This window comes from Myotis lucifugus, unplaced genomic scaffold (assembly GCF_000147115.1).
Source record: "Myotis lucifugus unplaced genomic scaffold, Myoluc2.0 scaffold_91, whole genome shotgun sequence".
Lineage (NCBI taxonomy): Eukaryota > Metazoa > Chordata > Mammalia > Chiroptera > Vespertilionidae > Myotis > Myotis lucifugus.
Genome location: NW_005871139.1, coordinates 3,671,443 through 3,682,881, shown reverse-complemented (window position 1 = coordinate 3,682,881; position 11,439 = coordinate 3,671,443). Strand labels below are relative to the sequence as shown.

Below are 11,439 nucleotides of genomic sequence, written 5' to 3'. Positions count from 1 at the left end.
ATCCAGCATTGGACCACGTGGGGCAGAGGTGGAGTTTAGATTAATACTTCTTCACCCTATGGCTTCCCCCTGCCCACTCCCCACCCCTGCCCACCACATGCCTATCACCCCATCTTGGCCTTCACAGCTGACTAATGTTCCCCATTAATGAGCTCCAGATAAGGACTGACGTCCCCTGGTTTTCCGTGTTTGTCCCCTCGGTTAACCCCAGGGCTGTTGCCCCAGGGCCTCCCCGGGGCCCCGTAGGCTCGGTGAATGGGGATTCTGCAGATTTGCCAAAACCCCTCTCTCTGACTCAAACTGTTGGCCAAGGCAGGGGCAATGCTTCACCCACAACTGACCAGGGGTGAGGATGTCAGTGCTACCCCTTCTAGTGACTGGGGAGTTCTTCCTGCCGTCTGACCTCCAGTTATTTCTTCTTTAAGGGGATGGAAAACAACTGGTTGGCCTGTGACGCAGACCTTCCGGGGCACAGAGGTTTTGTGCCTCTTCTGTGCTTGCTTTCTTGCAGCCAATCACCCATAAGTCATTAAGTGTCACCCCCTCCCTGGAACCCCAGCCAAGTAGCAGCTCCCACGGCCTAGAGCAGGGGGCGGTACCAGTGGCAGTGGGACCCTGGCCCTGGGTGATGGAGTGAACCTAGGGTTGACAGGCAGCTGCGGGCTTCCATTCCAGCACCCCCTCGTCCCTCTTTGTGAACCCCTTCTCATCCAGCTCTGTAAAAAGGGGACAATAATGACCTTATCGGATTGGGGTTTGGATTAAATAAAATAATGTACAGACGGTGCTCAAAGCAGTGCCTGGCCCACAGTAAGCCATCAATTAATACCAGCTATTATTGATAGTATTATTTATACTCTGAGGAGAATAAGTCTCCCCAAACTCACATGTTAGGGTTCCAGAAGCTGGGACAGAATCTGGGTCCCCCCTGGAGCTCAGAGCCACACAGGGCTCTGGGGAGGACATTACTGAGAGGCAGTGAGCTGTGCAGGCTGATGGAGGCCACAGTGTTCGATAGGCGGCTCTCCAGCCTGGGTGCCCACGCAGCCCAGCACCGGGCAATGCCACTTCCTGCCATCAGTGTTGCTCCAGCCCAGGGTCTAGGAGGCATTTGGGTCTGGAATACGCCCCCCCCCCCATATGACACCCCACTGTTCCCAATCCCTCCAGCCCTGCTCCTTTCCTGGGGATGGAAAGGCAGGGTCAGGCTCAGAGTGTGGTCAGGCCCTGCTCTACCTCCTGACCAGCAGGTTCCCATGCAGTCCCAGTCCCAGGAATGGAAATCTGGGCCGATGGAGACTGTAGAGTAGGACCCCTTGTATTGTATCACAGGGGGTCATTGAGGTCCAGGGAGGGTGAGTGGCTCATCTGAGGTGGCCCAGCAAGCTAGTGGCTGAGCTGGGACTGGAGCCTAGCCCGGAGAGCATTCTACCACATCCCTCACTGCCAGTCACACTCTGGGCCTCAGTTTCCTTGTTCAGAAAAAGGGAGCAATGCTGCCCACACCACAGTTGTTTTGAGGATGGAGCAAGATAATGAATGGGAAATATTTTGCAATTGAGAATGCACCATCCTAATATATAGAGGGACTAGTGAATCCTGCTAGTGAGGAGGCGGAGGAAGAGAAGGAGGAGGGGAAGGAAGAAAGGAGAACATGACCGACCCCCCCCCCCCCCCCGCCTCAAATCAGGAATTCTCATGGGGCTTGTCCTCTGGTGTATTTCCAGTGCCTAGAATGGTGCCTGACACACAGGCAGATGCTCAACTGTGTCCTAAGTGAAGATAACCCCCCTCCACCCCTGCCTCCTGCTGGGAGAGGCTGAGATGAATCCAGGTGGGCTGAGGACTGGGGTGGACGCGAACTCCATACTCCCCACCTCCACCTGCCCGCTCTGAGTCCAGCACCCAGTAGTTGTCCAATATCTCCAGGTAAAGCTCCCCCCTCCCTTGACCTGCTGGCCCCCCTCTCCTTCTCCAGGGCACAGCTCTTACTCGGCACCCTGGTTCTCTGCTCTCAGCCATCCCTTCCCAACCCCAGGCATTCCTAATGCTGGAGGAAGAGATTCAGAGGGAGGGGCAGATTTTGACTTGGCCTCGTCAGTGCCTGGGCCCGAGGCTGGGAGGAGGGGCGGGTGCCAATCATGCCCGGGGCCTTTGGGTCAGGGAGACAGAAGGTGTTCCCATCAAGCCACGGGTCAGAACCCTGCTTCCTGGCAGGCCGTGGGGCACCCCTAAGGGGAGGGCGACATTTTGTCTCCAGGGACCTCTATGTGGTGTCTTTATGATGCCCATGGTGCCATCAGTTGTATGATGCACGGCTAACTGAAATGAGAAAAAGGCTTTTTTGGAGATGGGTGGTGGTAATGGTTGCACAACAGTGTGGCTGTACTTAATACCATCGAACCGTTCACTTAAAAATGGGGAGGATGGTACTTCGTGGCAATTAAAAATAGTTTTAGGAAGCGAATAAAGGAACGTGACCTGAAAATGCTTTTTTAAAACCAATTTTTATTTTGTGTATTTATTGGAAGAAATCTTTTTTATTTATTGATACCTCAGTTTTTAAGTCAAAATCTCTCTTGCGCATGCATAAAAGAGGAAATTATAGGCAAAAGAAATTGGCTGAAATTCAATTGAGCCTTGAACAACAGGGTTTGAACTGCACGGGTCCACTTACATGTGGATATTTTTCCAAAAAAATGCTGTAAATGTATTTTCTCTTCCGTATGATTTTCTTAATAACATTTTCTCTTTTCTCTAATTTGCTTTATTGTAAGAATATAGCATATAATACATATAACATACAAATATGTGTTAACGGACTTTATGTTATTAGTAAGGCTATTTGCAGTTAATAGTAGGCTATTTGTAGTTAAGTTTCAGGGGAGCAAAAAGTTATATGTGGATTTAGACTGCACAGGGGGTTGGCACCCCTAATCCTCGTGTTATTCAATGGTCAACTGTCGTCCTAGAAGATTTTCTTCACATTCAGCGTCCACATTTCCTAAGCCCTGCTTGGTCTCAGATCCCGAGTGCTTTTCTGCACAGTGTCCTCTGTGCGCCAGGAGTGCAGTTAGGCACCATTTCCACGCGACTGTCCACTGCTGTTCCCGGAATTCCTTCCCAAGCCTCGGATACTCCTTCTGTAAACTTTACCCCATGTGTTTTCTTGCTTCACATGTGACTGGCAATCATGGTGTCCTTTTCTCAGTAATAAAACATACCACAGCTTCATCTACTTGTGAGGCTGTTCCTTTCTTAGGTTTCATCAAACACTTGGCTGTTGTTTTGCAAGGAAATACAGAACTGCTCTTCAGTGGTAACTATTTGCTTCACTAATATTACATTCTTTCTGCGCTCCTGTTTTCCTGTCTTTGTGTATACACAATAACTCGGTGTTTAACTGCGAAACCACAGTGTAGCCTCCTTGAAGACATTTAAATAGCAATTAAGTTGAACGGATGTAGGCAGGAGAGGCGGGGAACTTACCTGACCAAGTTTAAGTACAGGTAGTGACAGCCACTCCCAGCAGCTCCGAGACAACACTATTGAAAGAGACGTTAACATGAGAAAAAAGAGTCCGCCTTAGAGTGGATGAAACGCAGCAGTTATGTCAGCACGCACTTAGAGCTCACTGGGTCATGCACTGCTCTCGACATTCTGCATGTATTAACTCTCTTCATCTGCACAGCAGTCCTATGAGCTAAGCATCCCACTTTTTAGAAAGGAGGAAAATGAGGCAGAGAGGGGTTCAGTAACTTTCCGGAGGCCACACAGCTGTAAGTGGGGAGGCAGAATTAGAACCCCAGAAGTCTGGCTTCAGGAGGACTTTTCAATTGTGAAAGTGAATCACCACCTTCAGAAATAATCAAGATGGAAAAGAAGTGAGAAAGAGCCCTGGCTGGTTTGGCTCAGTGGTTAGAGAGCCAGCCTTCGGACGGGGGGGGGGGAGTGGTCCCAGGTTTGATTCTGGTCAGGGGACATGTCCAGGGTTGCGGGCTGGATCCCCAGTGGGGGGCGTGCGGGAGGTGGCCGGTCGGTGATTCTTCTCATCATTGATGTTTCTATCTCTCTCCCTCTCCCTTCCTCTCTGAAATCAATAAAAATATATTTTACAAAAAAGAAGTGAGAAAGAATGCTAAAGGACTCTCTCTCTCTCTCTCTCTGACACACACACACACACACACACACACACACACGGATTTGGGTGATGTTTGCTGGTGACTTGAAGGAGGGGGCTGAGCCCCTGGAAAAGTGGGGGCAGAAAGAGGGTGTCTGTGGGGAGCTGTGCCAGTGAGGATGCTGCACGTGGGAGCACAGTGACGGAATTCAGGGCCCATGCCGTCTGACCGCTGGTGTAAGGTGTGTTTCCTGCTCTGAGCTGAGCTGCAAATGCCTTCCATTCTCCCCACAAGGTCAGAAAAAGTGGGTCACCCATCACAGCCTGGCGGCTGCACCACTGGGGAATGAGGGGGAAGGGACAGGGCCGTCCACAGTCTGGTGAAGTGGGACGTTGTGGAGAGAGCAGGCCCAGGCAGCAGCTGGCGGGAAGGGTGGGAGGCTGGGGCTCGGGCCCCTCAGGAAGCCTGAGAATGTTGCGGGGTGTCGGATCCATGCAGTTCTGGGACACAGCGCAAGCCCTTGGATGTCTTGTCCGGTGGCCAGATAAAATATAGGGTGCCCAGGTGTGCGGAGCCGATATAGGATTAAGCCTTGGACTGACCTGTTGGCAAAGTCACAAACAAGTCCCAGCTTAGAGGGCACAGTCCTCTTAGCATAATTAGGCTTGACCTTATAACACTCCCTAGATCTTATCTGGGAAGCTAATGGGCTGAGGGAAGTGCAGGAAGTATAACTATGGTCAAAACAAGTGAAACTCACAAGAACAGTGTAACTATGGTCACCACTACCTTGTTTACCTCTGACTATAAAATGGTTGGTGCGGCTTGAGCACTGGTGGAAGTCCTTCCTCTTGAGTTGGACTTACCCGCCTGGCCCCCCAATATTCCCAAATTATCTCTTTTCTCTTTCATTTGTGTGCAGCTCCTCTTCCAGATCCTGAACCCTGAACCACGCGGGACGTGGAGGGAAACATTTACAACACCCAGGTAATTGGAATTTCAGATAAATAATAAAATGTTTAGCATAAGTGATTCCAAGCCCTATGTGGGACATACATATACTGAAAAATTATTTGTTATTTGAAATTGAACTGGGTGCCCTGCATTTTTATTTGCTAAATCTGGCAACCCTATTCCATGTGGAAGCCAAGGAGGAACCCAGAGGACTGAAGGCCTGGGGACATCTGGGTCTCAAACTAAATCCTCACAAGGACTTTCGGGGATGCGTTGTTTTAGCTCCATTTCACACAGGAGGAAACTGAGGCACAGAGAGGTTATAAAGATTTCCCAAGACCACAGGGCTGGTTAGGATGAATATAAGCTATGAATACAGGTCTGTCTGCTCCAGAAATTCAGGCTTCCCCCCCCCCCCCCCCTCCACGAACCTCCAGGGACTGGCTGACTTCGTCCCCTAAACGCCAGCTCAAGGACAGGCATTTGTGACCGTGGAGGCCCAGGTGAAGGTCCAGGCTCCTGGAGAGACACAAAGACAGCTTCGTGCCGCCGCCTCCTACCCAGGGGGTGGGGCCCAGTCGGTGGGGCCCGGGGCTGAAGAGGATGGGAGCTCACCTAGCCTCCCGCGGCTCCGGACTGCCCACAGGTCAGCGCAGGCCTCGGGCTTGGCGTGTCCTCCTTCCGCCCCTTCACCTCTGGGCTCTGATATGTGTTGTTTTCTCAGCCTGGTATATGTGTCACCATCATTTTCTCATGACTAATTCTTCCTCCAACTCCAGGCCAGTGACTATCAAACCTTTTTGATCAAGACCTGCAAGAGGAAATGCATCTAATATCCGAATTCATAACATTATCTGGATAGGAAGATGGAGATCAAGATACAACTAAAACTAACATGTCACAAATCGGTATTTCCTAAATGTGATGTTTTAAGTTCCTCTATTCTGCTTCACTAAAAAAGTTATTCAGGTCACAACTATTAAATCAATTTCATGACTCACGAATGGGTGGCCGCTCACAGTTTGAAAAACACCGCTTTCAATCCTGGCTGAAAAATGGCCTTTTCTCCTTATTGCTCCTAGAGGACTAAGACACTAAACAGTTGTCTAAAGTTGTTTTCTTACTGGAGAGGGCTTCCTGCAGCCTCGATATCGCACCCTCCCAGCAGCACCACCAGCGGGTGCCTTGACCTTTTGTTTCACTCAGAGGCTGGTAATTACCTCCTCGGTGTCTCGTTCCTCCTCGGGGCTGTGAACAGAGGGCAGGACCATTTCTGGGTTTGCTCACTATTGCACCTCCACCCCCGTGCCTCGCACAGGGTCTGGCACATCAAGGTGCTCGATAAATGTTTGTCAAGTGAATAAATGAACAAAACCACCAGCTCTTGTCCCCCCAAGCCTACCTGCACCCCGCCCTGCAAGCTCCAGGTTGCAGCCCCATGGCCTCATTCCTCAGGGACCTGATCGGGAGAGAAGTTGTTTTTCGGAGCTTGGGCAGAGAGAGGGAGTGTGTATTTGTGCACTGGTGGGTGAGGAGGGGTCAGGGACAAGTTTGCCTCCATTTGGAAAGGATTGGGTGTGCGTAAGGGGTGGGGGCAGGGACACCTTTCCAGTAACCCTGCCTTGTGAACACAGCTCCCAGCTGCTTGGAGGAGTCCACGAAGGCAAGCACCGGGGAAGCTGTGGCAAGAGCCTGAGCACAAGGGGTGGGTTGGACAGCTGACTAATGGGACAAGCTGACACATAGCTCTGCACGGGGAGAGGCCCCGGCTGCAGGTCAGTAAAGCCGCCTCACACAGGGCAACTGGGAGCCACAGCGGAATCTAGCAGGAGAGGAGACCAGCTGGCAGGAAGAGGTCAGGAGGGCAGACTGCTCCTCCCTTAACTGGGCGCCTTCCAGTCCCTGGCTTCCTCCCCGTCACACCTGGGGGAGGATGACCAGACTGGAGGCCCCGAAGAGCTGAGGGTGACTTGGTGGCCCCCTTGGCTTCCACCCACCCTGGAAGCAGGGCTGGAGGCAGAGAGGAAAGCGTTTGCCTGCTGGCCCAGGAGCGCTGGGGACTCCACCCTATAGGGACAGAGAGGAGCTGCGAACACCAGGGCCAGGCCAATCCAGGGTCACCCCAGAAAAGGGGTGGCAACGAGCTGCAAGGGTTGTGGGCAGCGCCCCACCACCTTGCTCGCAAAGGTCACCTAAACCTGTTTGACTCCCCACTTAGAACAGTTGCAGCTGAACCGCCCCAGCTCCCCAGCCCCTGCCTCCAGCATCTGTGGGCTCTAGCAACAGGGGGGCCTGCAGGACCCCTTTCAGTCTCTGTGTAGGGTCCCTTCCCCCACCCCCATGCCTCACACTCACCTTCCTCCCACCCTGGAGGCCGCCCCCATCCCTCCCAGGCCTCTGCCCCTGTCAGCCTCAGGCTTCTTCCTGCCCGTGCTGTGTGTGAGGCACCGAGCTAGGCTCCTGCTCCTTTCTCCACCAGTCATTTCAACTCCGTGGTGCAGTGGGTACAAAACAACCCCATTCTATGGAGTAGGGTGAGGAGGCTAAAGCACATGAAGCTGGCCGCCTCCTCTGCCCCCTGTGCCACAGCACCTGCCTCGCCTCCGTAATAGCACGGACCATGCTGTCCTGGGGATTTGTTTAAGCTCTGAGGACAGCAACTGCATTGTAGTCCCAAAACGTAACACGGGTTTGGCATGGAGTAGGTGCTCAAACAGAAGTTTATAGAATGAACTGTTTGCCCGAGGATCAACAGCTAAGAAGTGCCTAAGCCATAATTCACACCCAGATCTTCCTGGATCCCAACCGAGCCCCACAGCCTTCACCCTCTTCCAGGAAGCCTTCCCTGACTTTACTCAGAATCCTGGGTGTTTAGGTGTGTTCCCATCCCCCCCCCCATCACCTCCTTGAAAACAGGGCCTGGGACAGTGTCTCAGCCTGGCTCTGATCCCAGCAGTCCAGCCAGCTCTGCCCCCAGAACCCAGGAGGAGCTCTGTGGCATGTGAATGCCCAGGCCAGGGATGGAGGGCCCAGGAGGCGAAGGCCTCAGTCAAACCAATGGAGTCTTCCTGCCTGAGCGCCCCGCCACCTGCCTCCTGACCCCTGCTCACTCAACCGTGATTCCGCCTGGGCCCGGGCCTGCCGGCTCCTCGTGAGAGCCGGCCCAGGCCGTGGTATTCTCTGGGGTGGGTCCAGGTGGGGCACCTGATCCTCTGCTCATTTTGCTGCAATTCAATATCAGCCTCCAATTTGCACGCTCTGCTGCCATCTGTCCCTCCTCCCTCCGGCCTCTGCTGGGGGAAGGGAGAGCACAGTACTCTCCACGGCGCTTCGAGGGCCCCTGGGAATCCCTCGGGCGGACTTCACCCCAGGCCTCAGTGTGGAGGGACTGCTGTGCCCACCAAGGGAGCAAGGCCTGCATGTCCAGAGGGTTGGGCAGACCTTGATGCCACCTCGTAGGCTTCCCGGCTGTGGAATCCAAAGCCACGCGGGCTCTCCAAGCTTCCGGGTGAACAGATGTAAGAGGACCTGCCCGTGGCAAGTGTTCAGAAATGTGAGTCCCGGCTTCCCCGAGGGCTGAGGGCCCGTGGCTCTGGGAAATCCTTGCTTCTCTAACCGCCCCCATTCTGGCTGCAATGGCGGCACGTTCTCTCTGGTTCCACCTGCTGGATGTCTGTTTTCTTGGGATTCTTAGGGCCCTTGAAATAGTTCATTGTATTTTTCTATTCATGCGACAAATAGTTATTGAGCACCAGCTGTGTGCCAAGTACTGCTCTAGGCCTTTAGCTACATCAGGGAACAAAACGGACAAAGATTCCCTGGCCTGGCGGGCTGACGGTGTGGGCAGTGTATTGAGTCAGTGGGGACGTTTATTAAATGACCCTTCTCAGCCTGGTCTCCTCCACTTGAAATAACCTGAATGAAAAGGAATGGTAAATTTTAGAAAGTAGTGTTTCCTCGCAGTTGTCATCTTTACCCCTATCTTACCACCGCAGCTTGAAGTTACGTCACACGAATGCAACAGAAAGTGTGTGCTGTTCCTCAGAAGGTTAAACACAGAGCTACGCGACCCTGCAATTCTACTCCTAGGTATGTATCCAGAGAGTTGAAATCAGGTGTTCAAACAAAAGCTTGTACACACATGTTCACAGCAGCACTATTCACAATAGACAAAAGGTGGAGACAACCCAAGTGTCCATCAACTGATGAATGGATAAACACAATGCAGTATGTCCATACAATGGAATATGATTCAGCCTTAAAAAGGAATGAAGTACTGATACATGCTGTCACATCGATACACCTCGGAAACATGCTGAGTGAGACGACTCAGTCACAAAAGGCCACAAGTTGTGTGATTTTCTTTGTATGAAATGTCCAGCATGGGCAAATCCATCGAGACAGAAAGTAGAGGAGTGGCTGCCAAGGGTTGGGGAAAGAGAGGAATGGGGAGTGACTGCTTAATGGGCACAGGCTTCCTTTCAGGGTGATGAAATGTTCTGGAACTAGATAGTGGTAGTGGTTGCACAACATTGTGATTTTACTAAACGCCCCAGAGTTAATGTGCTTTGAGATGGGTGAATAGGTGAATTTTGTGTTATCTTCCTTTAAAATTTTTTAAAAGCGCTTGTTGTGCGGTCCTATCCACACTGGACTTCCTGTCTCATGTATTTCTCTTGCTTCCCCCAGGGCCTTTGCACATGCTGGTCCTTCTACCTGGGATGCTTGTCTCTCCTCTCTTTGCTCACTTAAAACATCATTAGTGTTTGGATCTCAGCTTAACCATCACTTTCTCAGAGAGGACCAAGCCTCCCTTTAACATGCTCAAGTACCATGTGCCATTCCAGTGGAGTACGTGTCTTGGTTATCATTACAACATGTATATGATGACTGAATCCCCTTCTAAATTATAAGCTCCTGGAAAGAAAGGGGAGCCTGTATATTTTTTCATCCCTGATGTACCCCTAGAGTCTACCTCAGTGCCTGACAAAGGCACCCAATAAATATTTAACGTGTACATAAATTAATAATTCCTAAGGGAATTCTAATAGATTCACTACCTCCCCCAGCCCCATCCCACATGGTTTCCCTGTCACTGCCGCTGCTGCCATCGAATCTTCATAACTGCCACGACTCCTCATGATAATGGCCACTAACAGGTCCGCATGAAGCCAACAGGGCCCTGAGGAGGAACAGCCAAATTCCCAGGCAGTGTAGGTGGTGAGACCGAGTTGGACAGTAGGGAGACGTTCAGGTCAGTTGTTGGTATTAGGATGAGAGAACTCGAGTGCCAAGTGGGGCAACGGCCTGAGTTGGAATTGTGAACGTGAGTCAAGTCAGTGCTGCCCAGGATGGCCTTTCTAAGGAATGCTTGTTGAACACATACCTGAAAGAATAACATGCCAAGAATGCGCAAGGTAAGTGCCTGGCACCTAAGAAGCATGATAATGGATTCCAGGGATATTACAGAGAAGCCTTGGTGAGTGGTGGAGGGTAGGATGTGGAAAATCGAGGAAGGGGGAAATGCAGAATGACTGGTGTGTAGTTGGGCCCTGCGGCCCTTTACTGAGATGGGGTGCACTGGAGGAGGAGCAGGTTGGGGCAGGAATACTGAGATGAGCTCTGAGGTTCTGATGTTGAGGTGCTTCTGGCTGGGTAAGAGCAGGTTCTGGGGAGTTGCAGAAGCCAGAAGCAGTGGATGGGAGGTGAGGACAGGGGGGTTTCAATGGTTATGGGAGGTTCTGGGGAAGAATGTGTTGGGAACAGGGGCATGGGGGCGGGGACAGATGGTGCTCCATGTCCAAGGAAGAGGGAGGAGCTGGGGTCCAGACCCCAGGCTGGTCCCAGTCAGGAGGAGAGCGAGCCGTGGTGAGAAGGAAGACAGGTGGGATATGGGTGATATGAAAATGTGAAGGTGGGTGGCAGGAACCTGAGGGAATTTCCATCTTATGGCTCCTGTTTTCTTGGTGAATAAGGAGCAAGATCAGCTTTCCAGAGAGACTGGAGAGCTGGGGGCTGAGGGCACTGGAGAGGGTTTGAAAGAGCTGCAGTGAAGCACAGAGAGGGGGCCAGCCGGAGCAGGGAAGAGCCTGCTGAGGGAAGAGGCCAGGGTATCCAGTGGCTGCTGCTCTCTACGGGTGGGTGCAGCAGCCGGGGTGGAAACCAGGATGGCGTCGGCTCCATTAGGGGTGCTGGGTGGGTACAAGGGGAAACTGGGCGGGGGTGGCAGGCAGGGGAGGCTGTGCAGCCAGAGGACCTGGAGGTGTGGGGAAAAGAGGGCTGGAGGTCTGGGTGAGTGAGACTCTGGGACCGGCAGGTGGGAACCAGGGAGTCAGAATCAGAAGCACAGAGGGATGTGTCCATT

General features: G+C 52.3%; 1 long non-coding RNA gene across 1 annotated transcript; it reads left to right on the top strand.

Annotated features, from left to right (window-relative positions):
• The first annotated feature begins 8,360 nt into the window (after nt 1-8,360).
• Nucleotides 8,361-9,853, top strand: LOC111826627. The gene is made up of 3 exons (XR_002829983.1): nt 8,361-8,628; nt 9,071-9,164; nt 9,765-9,853. It is a non-coding gene; the product is annotated as an uncharacterized LOC111826627 (long non-coding RNA).
• Nucleotides 9,854-11,439: the final 1,586 nt, after the last annotated feature.